This window comes from Hemitrygon akajei, chromosome 9 (genome assembly GCF_048418815.1).
Source record: "Hemitrygon akajei chromosome 9, sHemAka1.3, whole genome shotgun sequence".
Lineage (NCBI taxonomy): Eukaryota > Metazoa > Chordata > Chondrichthyes > Myliobatiformes > Dasyatidae > Hemitrygon > Hemitrygon akajei.
In genome coordinates, this window is record NC_133132.1 from 47,477,349 (window position 1) to 47,485,324 (window position 7,976).

The window sequence follows — 7,976 nt, forward strand, 5'->3', positions numbered from 1 at the left end:
GTCATCACTACAATCACCAAGATCCCTTTCCATAGTGAATACTGAAGTAAGGTATTCATTAAGTACCTCTGCTGTTTCCTCCGGTTCCATACACAATTTCCCATTGTCACACTTGATTGGTCCTATTCTTTCATGTCTTATCCTCTTGCTCTTCACATACTTGTAGAATCTAATGCCCTTCCCTTGGACAACATTGGTGGTGTGGAGAGGGGAGACTTGCAGCTTGGGCAACTGCCGGTCTTCCATAAAAAAAAAATCTTGTCCAGGCTTGCGCCCTGGAAACTTTCCGAGGTGCAAATCCATGGTCTATCGAGACTAACAGAAGCCTACTACTACTTGTAGAATGCCTTGGGGTTTTCCTTAATCCTGCCTGCCAAGGCCTTCTCATGGCTCCTTCTGGCTCTCCTAATTTCCTTCTTAAGCTGCTTCCTATTAGCCTTATAATCTTCTAGATCTCTAACATTACCTAGCTCTTTGAACTTTTTGTAAGCTTTTTTTTCTTCTTGACTAGATTTATTACAGTCTTTGTACACCACGATTCCTGTACCCTACTATAACATCCCTGTCACATTGGAATGTACCTATACAGAACTCTGCACAAATATCCCCTGAATATTTGCCACATTTCATCCATACTTTTCCCTGAGAACATCTGTTTCCAATTCAAGCCTCCAATTTCCTGCCTGATAGCCTCATAATTCCCCTTATTCCAATTAAGCACTTTTTTAACTTGTCTGTTCCTATCCCTCTCCAATGCTATTGTAAAGGAGACAGAATTATGATCGCTATCTCCAAAATGCTCTCCCACTGAGAGATCTGACATCTGACTAGGTTCATTTCCCAATACCAAATCAAGTACAGCCTCTCCACTTGTAGGCTTATCTATATATTGTGTCAGGAAACCTTGAACACATCTAACAAACTCCATCCCATCTAAACCCCTAGCTCTAGGGAGATGCCAATCGATATTTGGGAAATTAAAATCTCCCATCACGACAACTCTGTTATTAATACACCTTTCCAGGATCTGTTTCCATATCTGCCCCTCGATATCCCTGTTACTATTGGATGGTCTATAAAAAACACTCAGTGAAGTTATTGACCCCTTCCTTTTCCTAACCTCCACCCACAGAGACTCCGTAGACGATCCCTCCATGGCCTTCTCCTTTTCTGCAGCCGTGACACTATCACTGATCAACAGTGCCACACCCCCACCTCTTTTGCCTCCTTCCCTGTCCTTTCTGAAACATCTAAAAAGGATCTGGCCAATGTAGATTGGGAAAAGTTGTTTCCTGGTGAAGGCATGCTTGGTAAATCAGAACTATCAACTTTTGCCTTAAATATACCCATGGACTTGGCCTCCACCACAAACTGTGGCAGAGCATTCCACAGATTCACTACTCTCTGGCTAAAAAAAACCCTCCTTACGTCTGTTCCAAAAGATCACCCCTCAATTTTAAGGCTGTGCCCTCTAATTCTGGATACCCACACCATTAAAAGCCCTATTTTTGTGCTGTGGTACTCAAAGTCTCTATAACTTTATTACCATTCGATGACAATTTCATGATATAAAATGGGACACAACTAATGAAGAATCAGTGGTGAATATTTTAAGCACTGGAATACTTCCCTGTATTAAATTTTGTAAAATATTAGATGAAAGTCTGAACAGCTCCAAGAGACACTATAACTCTTTGTGAGCTCCTAGTGTGTAAGGTGTCAAGGTATCTGTAGAAGTTAAACACTGTTGGTTTGTTAAATGTTCACTGATTGTGACTGTAGTTTTTCTTGGCCTCAAGGCACCAGTGGCATGAGACCGAAGAGTTTATCTGTCTCTGCGTGTCTCTCAATGCTTGTGGAATTCCTATTAAACCGTGTTGAGTTAGTGGCACGAGATCAAAAGACCAAAGAGTTTGTCTGTCTCTGTGTGTCTTGCTACGCTTGTGGATTGAACCCACATTTATCGAGGCACCTTTCCCTCGGTTCGTGGGGCTTTGCCTAGACTGAAGTATCGTGATCCCGACCTAGGGTAGTTTCACAAGTCGGAGTTCCCCTGACAACAGCAACAATCAAGTGGAGACTAAAAACCATGAGCCTTGAAAACTTGGGAACTTACCATGTTGTGTTGAGTGCGGCTTGTTTGTGCTTTCTGTTTTATAATAAATTAGGCTTAAGTTACTTTGTTGTGCTTGTACGCTTATTACCACATCTCCTTGACACTCGAATTGTTTGGGTCTTTCGGGTCTAATCAATCCAGCCCAATAGATTCATTCTCTGTTGTCTTCTTTTCAAATGAGGCAAGTTGCTATTATCTTGTGGATATAGAAAGAACAATAGCTCAAGAAGTACAAAGCCTCAGTGGATGTAGTGTATATGGATTTCAGCAAGGCATTTGATAGGGTGCCCAATGCCATGCTTATTGAGAAAGTAAGGAGGCATGGGACAATGCTTTGTGGATCTGGAACTGGCTTGCCCACAGAAGGCAAAGTGTGGTTGTAGACGGGTCATATTCTGCATGGAGGTCGGTCACCAGTGGGGTGCCTCAGGAATCTGTTCTGGGACCCTTACTCTTTGTGATTTTTATTAATGACCTGGATGAGGATGTGGAGGGATGGGTTAGTAAATTTGCTGATGACACAAGGTTGGAGGTGTTGTGGATAGTGCGGAGAGCTGTCAGAGGTTACAGCGGGACATCGATAGGATGCAGAACTGGGCTGAGAAGTAGCAGATGGATTTCATCCCAGATAAGTGTGAAGTGGTTCATTTTGGTAGGTCAAATATGATGGCAGAATATAGTATTAATGGTAAGACTCTTGGTGGTGTGGAGGATCAGAGGGATCTTGGGGTCCGAGTCCATAAGACACTCAAAGCAGCTGCGCAGGTTGACTCAGTGGTTAAGAAGGCATACGGTGTATTCGCCTTCATCAATCGTGGAATTGAATTTAGGAGCTGAGAGGTAATGTTGCAGCTATATAGGACCCTGGTCAGACCCCACTTGGAGTACTGTGCTCAGTTCTGGTCGCCTCACTACAAGAAGGATGTGGAAGCCATAGAAAGGGTGCAGAGGAGATTTACAAGGATGTTGCCTGGATTGGGGAGCATGCCTTATGAGAATAGGTTGAGTGAACTCGGCATTTTCTCCTTGGAGTGACGGAGGATGAGAGGTGACCTGTTAGAGGTGTATTAGATGATGAGAGGCATTGATCGTGTGGATAGTCAGAGGCTTTTTCCCAGGGCTGAAATGGTTGCCACAAGAGGACACAGGTTTAAGGTGCTGGGGAGTAGGTACAGAGGAGGTGTCAGGGGTAAGTCTTTTACTCAGAGAGTGGTGAGTGCATGGAATGGGCTGCCGGCAACGATGGTGGAGGTGGATACGGTAGTGTCTTTTAAGAGACTTTTGGATAGGTACATGGAGCTTAGTAAAATAGAGGGCTACAGGTAAGCCTAGTAATTTCTAAGGTAGGGACATATTCGGCACAACTTTTTGGGCCGAATTTGTGCTGTAGGTTTTCTATGTTCTAAACTACTCTCTAATCACTGGCAGCATAGGCCCTTCCAGCTGCAACCCTTCTCACCCTCATCATGCGATGGCTGATTGTCTCCTCCATAATGACAGTCATCATGCTGACACATGACCTTTGCCCCTTGCAGTAGAAGAGCAGAAACGGCTAGTGGAGCATCGACATGTGACCCTCCGTGCTTCCACCTTCCAGCTCCTGTGAGGAGCCTGACCAGAATTATCAAGGCCGAGGTAATGAGAGACCGCATGCCTGCATATCAGCCTGCTCAAAAGTTTGTATGTTTCAAAGAGAACTCCCTCACACACTTGACAATTACATTGCAGACAGTCTGATGTAACTGACAACTCCCATGAGAGGGATAAAATCACTTCGGTGGGAATGAAGTTTGCGGTGGAAACTAAAGACAGCGACTTTGGCTTACGCAATAGACTGAAATTTCTGCTCTCCTGTGCTGGTAATTTAGAGAATGGTCAGCACAAGAGAGGCAGTACAGTTATATCATTGGTCAACACAAGTTGCTTTTAAGGTGATATTGGCAAGGGTTCAGAATGAAATGAAAATAGGCGAAAGGCCAAGGACTACTTTGAGAGAGGCCAGTATTTTCATCTGTTAACAAGCCCTTCCAGCCCAATAAATCTGTGTCACCTAACTAGAGCCATGTAATGAGTTAACCTACTAACCACTATGTCTTTGGAATGTGGGAGGAATCCAGAGGCATTTGATAAGGTTCCCCCTGCAAGGCTCCTTCAGAAAGTAAGGGATCCAAGGAGACCTCCAGAACTGGCTTGTCCACAGAAGGCAAATGGTGGTTGTAGATGGTTCATATTCTACAAGGAGGTCGGTGACCAGTGGTGTTCTGCAGGCATCTGTCCTGGGACCCCTCCTCTTTGTGATTGTTATAAATGACCTAGATCATATATGTCAAACTCAAGGCCCGCAGGCCAAATCCGGCCCGCGGTGGAACTATCTTTGGCCTGCGAGATAATATCTAATTACTATTAAAGCTGGCCCCAGTAATCGAAGCGCCTATGGCGTATAATATGGCTAATGCTGAGTTTATTCAGGTACCAGGTTTTCAGGGTTTTTAGTGTTTATTCGGCAGTCTTCTTCATAAGAAACGGAATTTGTAAAGTGAAACACTTTGTAGTTATAGCAGAGACTGAGACACTTGAGAGCAGGCTGAAAAAACGGAGGCAACGAAAGCTGCGTTCGCATGCGTCCGACTGATCCGGCCCGCATGAAGCTGCATTTTGCTCAATCCGGCCCATGACCTAAAATGAGTTTGTCACCCCTGAATGAAGAAGTAGACGGGTGGGTTAGTAAGTTTACTGATGACACAAAGGTTGGGGGTGCTGTGGATAGTCTGGAGGGTTGTCAGAGATTAAAGTGGAACATCAATAGGATGTAGAACTAGCAGATGGACTTCAACCCAGATAAGTGTGAAGAGGTTCATTTCAGTAGGTAAAATTTGAAGACAGAATATAATATTAATGGCAAGACTCTTGGCAGTGTGGAGGATCAGAGGGATCTTGGGGTCAGTGTCCATTGGATATTCAAAGCTGCTGCACAAGTAGATGGTGTTGTTAAGAAGGTGTATAGTGTGTTAGCATTTGTCAACTATGGGATTGAGTTCAAGAGCAATGAGGTTATGTTACAGATATATAAGACCCTGGTCAGACCCCACTTGGAGTACTGTGCTCAGTTCTGGTCACCTCACTGCAGGAAGGATGTGGATGCTGTAGAGAGGAGATTTACAAGGATGCTGCCTGGATTGGAGGGCCTACCTTATGACAATAGGTTGAGTGAACTTTGCCTTTTCTCCATGGAGTAGCAGAGGATGAGAGGTGACCTGATGGAGATGTATAAGATGATGAGGGGCATTGATCGTGTAGATAGCAAAAGGCTTTTTCCCAGGACTGAAGTGGCTAACGTGAAGGGGCGTAAGGTGTTTGGAAATAGGTACCGAGGGGATGTCAGGGGTAAGTTTTTCACACAGAGAGTGGTGGGTGCATGGAATGCACTGCCAACAGCGGTGGTTGTAGAAGTGGATACAATAGGGTATTTTAAGAGCCTCTTAGATAGGTACATGGAGCTTAGAAAAATAGAGGGCTATGTGCCAGGGAAATTCTAGGCAGTTTCTAGAGTAGGTTACCTGGTCGGCACAACATTGTGGGCTGAAGGGCCTGTAATGTGTTGTAGATTTCTATGTTCTACATAGCACCTGGAGGCAACCAGCACGGGGAGAATCCTGGTGCTGTAATAGTGTTACACTAACCGCTATGCTATCATGCTGCCTCTTAAAACAGGAAGAAAATCTGGCAATAGACTTGGGCAGCATTGGTAGGTCAATGGTATTAAAAGCTGCAGAAGGATTGATGTGAATGAGGAGCAACGTTCTAACATGTTTTAGAGTTGTGTGAAACAACCATTGCTCTGAGCAGGAAACTTCTTCGTGACCTGAGAACTGTGCAGCACTTCAAATGTTTATTTTTGTAACATGCATAGTTTGAATATTTAGAATGAAAATTGAAAACTCACTTTTGTTTTTATTTATTAATTGAAGGGTACAATAAAATACAGTGCAACAAAGAAAATCTTTCATGTTCCGTAAACCTTTTCTCGTCTTTCTTTATTCCCGTCAACAAAGGCATTGTGCATGGGAGAATTTCGGTTACTGCATGGCTACACAGGTCAAAGGGAGCAGTGATGGAGTTTTGAGTCAGTCTGCATGATAGTTGTGACTTTGATAAGAGATCTTGCTGCCTTGTTGCAAGAGAGAAGGCACAGGAATATCAACAATGCTTAAAAAAGGAAAAAAAAAACAGATGTACTGTTGGTCTTTGGGATGTTTTAGAGGATTTTTAAAGCAGTCGTAGGAAAAAGTGATAGCCAATTTGAGCACAGTAAGATCCCATACTCAGCAGAGATGAATACCTAGATAATCTGATGCACACCTGGGAGAACCCACATGCTCAATATAGTGGTGTAGAATGCTTAATGGCCATCTGAAAGGCAGGTGACAACTTTGTTTTATAGGACATAGAACAATACAGCACTGCACAGGCCATTTTGATGGGATTGATACTAAATGTCCTCCTCCTGTGTCTATCTAAAAGCCTCTTGAACTCCACCAGACTACACGTTTCCACTATTACCTCTGGTAATCTATTCCAGGCATCTACCAGTCTGTATAAAAAAAACTTACACCTCTCTTTAAACTCCCACTCCCAACTTTAAAAGCATGTCCTCTATTGTTCGATATTTCTACTCTAGGAAAATAATTCTGTCTACCCTATCTATGCCTCACATAATTTAAAAAACCTCTATCAGGTCTCCACTCAGCCTACGACACTCTAGGGAGAACAATTCAAGGTTTGTCTAACCTTTCCTCATAGCCCATACCCTCTAATCCAAGCAACATCCATGAAAAACATTTCTGCACCCTCTCCACATCCTTCCTAAAACAGGGCAACCAGAACTGCTGGCAACATTCCAAGTGCAGTCAGACTAGAATTTTATTTCCTTACTGTTATTCTCACCACTCCCACCAATGAAAGAAAGCATGCCATCTGCCTTCTTTAAAATCTTATCATGAAAGCTAAAAGTTCAAGGTAAACATTTGCCACTTTCACTTTACTATGACCTGGATCCCATCATCCCTTTGTGCCTCAGTATAATTAAGAGATCTACCACTAACTGTATGCTTTCCATTTCATTTGGCCTCCCAAAGTGCAACATTTGATACTTGCCCACTTTACCCAGCAAATTCGCAGATGACACCAAGATAAGTGTAATGAACAGCGAGGAATGAAATCAAAGCTTGCAGTGGGATCTGTACCAGCTGGAAAAATGGCAGGTGGAATTTAATGCAGACAAGTGTGAAGTGTTGGCACTTTTGGAAGACAAACTGGATTTATATAGTGAATGGAAAGGCCCCGAGGTGGCAGTAGAGCAAAGGGATCTGGGAATACAGATCCGTAATTCTGTGAAAGTGGTGTCACAGGTAGATAGGATCATAAAGAGAGCTTTTGGCGCTTTGGCCTTCAGTAACCAAGGCACTGAGTACTGAAATTGGGATGTTATGTTGAAGTTGTATAAGACTTTGTTGAGACCTAATTTGGAGTATTGTGTTGAGTTCTGGTCACCTACCTACAGGAAAGTTGTCAATAAGATTGAAAGAGTACAGAGAAAATTTACAAGGATGTTGCAAGGATTTGAGTTATAGGTTGAATAGGTTAGGACTTTATTCCCTGGAGTGTAGGAGAATGAGGGGAGATTTGATAGAGGTGTATAAAATTATGAAGGATATAGATGGCGTGGTTCCTTAAGCTTGTTATAGCCGGGGGTGGTAATGGGGACAAGCTCCCACTACCTATTAAATGCTCCCAATGGCGTGCCCCTCAAATAGCCTCTGCCATGTCCAGCTCCTGTCCTTCATGTGTGGCTTAGCCACCA

The 7,976-nt window shown here is 43.4% G+C and overlaps 2 protein-coding genes across 2 annotated transcripts in view; one reads left to right on the forward strand and one right to left on the reverse strand.

Annotated features, from left to right (window-relative positions):
• The window catches only part of LOC140733086 (uncharacterized), a 139,094-nt gene that overhangs the window by 125,443 nt on the left and 5,675 nt on the right, over positions 1 to 7,976 (forward strand). Inside the window, exon 13 of the mRNA XM_073055920.1 lies at positions 3,652 to 3,751. The gene's annotated coding sequence lies outside the window, so the exon portion shown is untranslated. The remainder of the gene's footprint in view (positions 1 to 3,651; positions 3,752 to 7,976) is intronic.
• Positions 1 to 7,976, reverse strand: part of LOC140733085 (cyclin-dependent kinase 19) — a 224,103-nt gene that overhangs the window by 20,637 nt on the left and 195,490 nt on the right. The gene's annotated exons all lie outside the window — the stretch shown is intronic.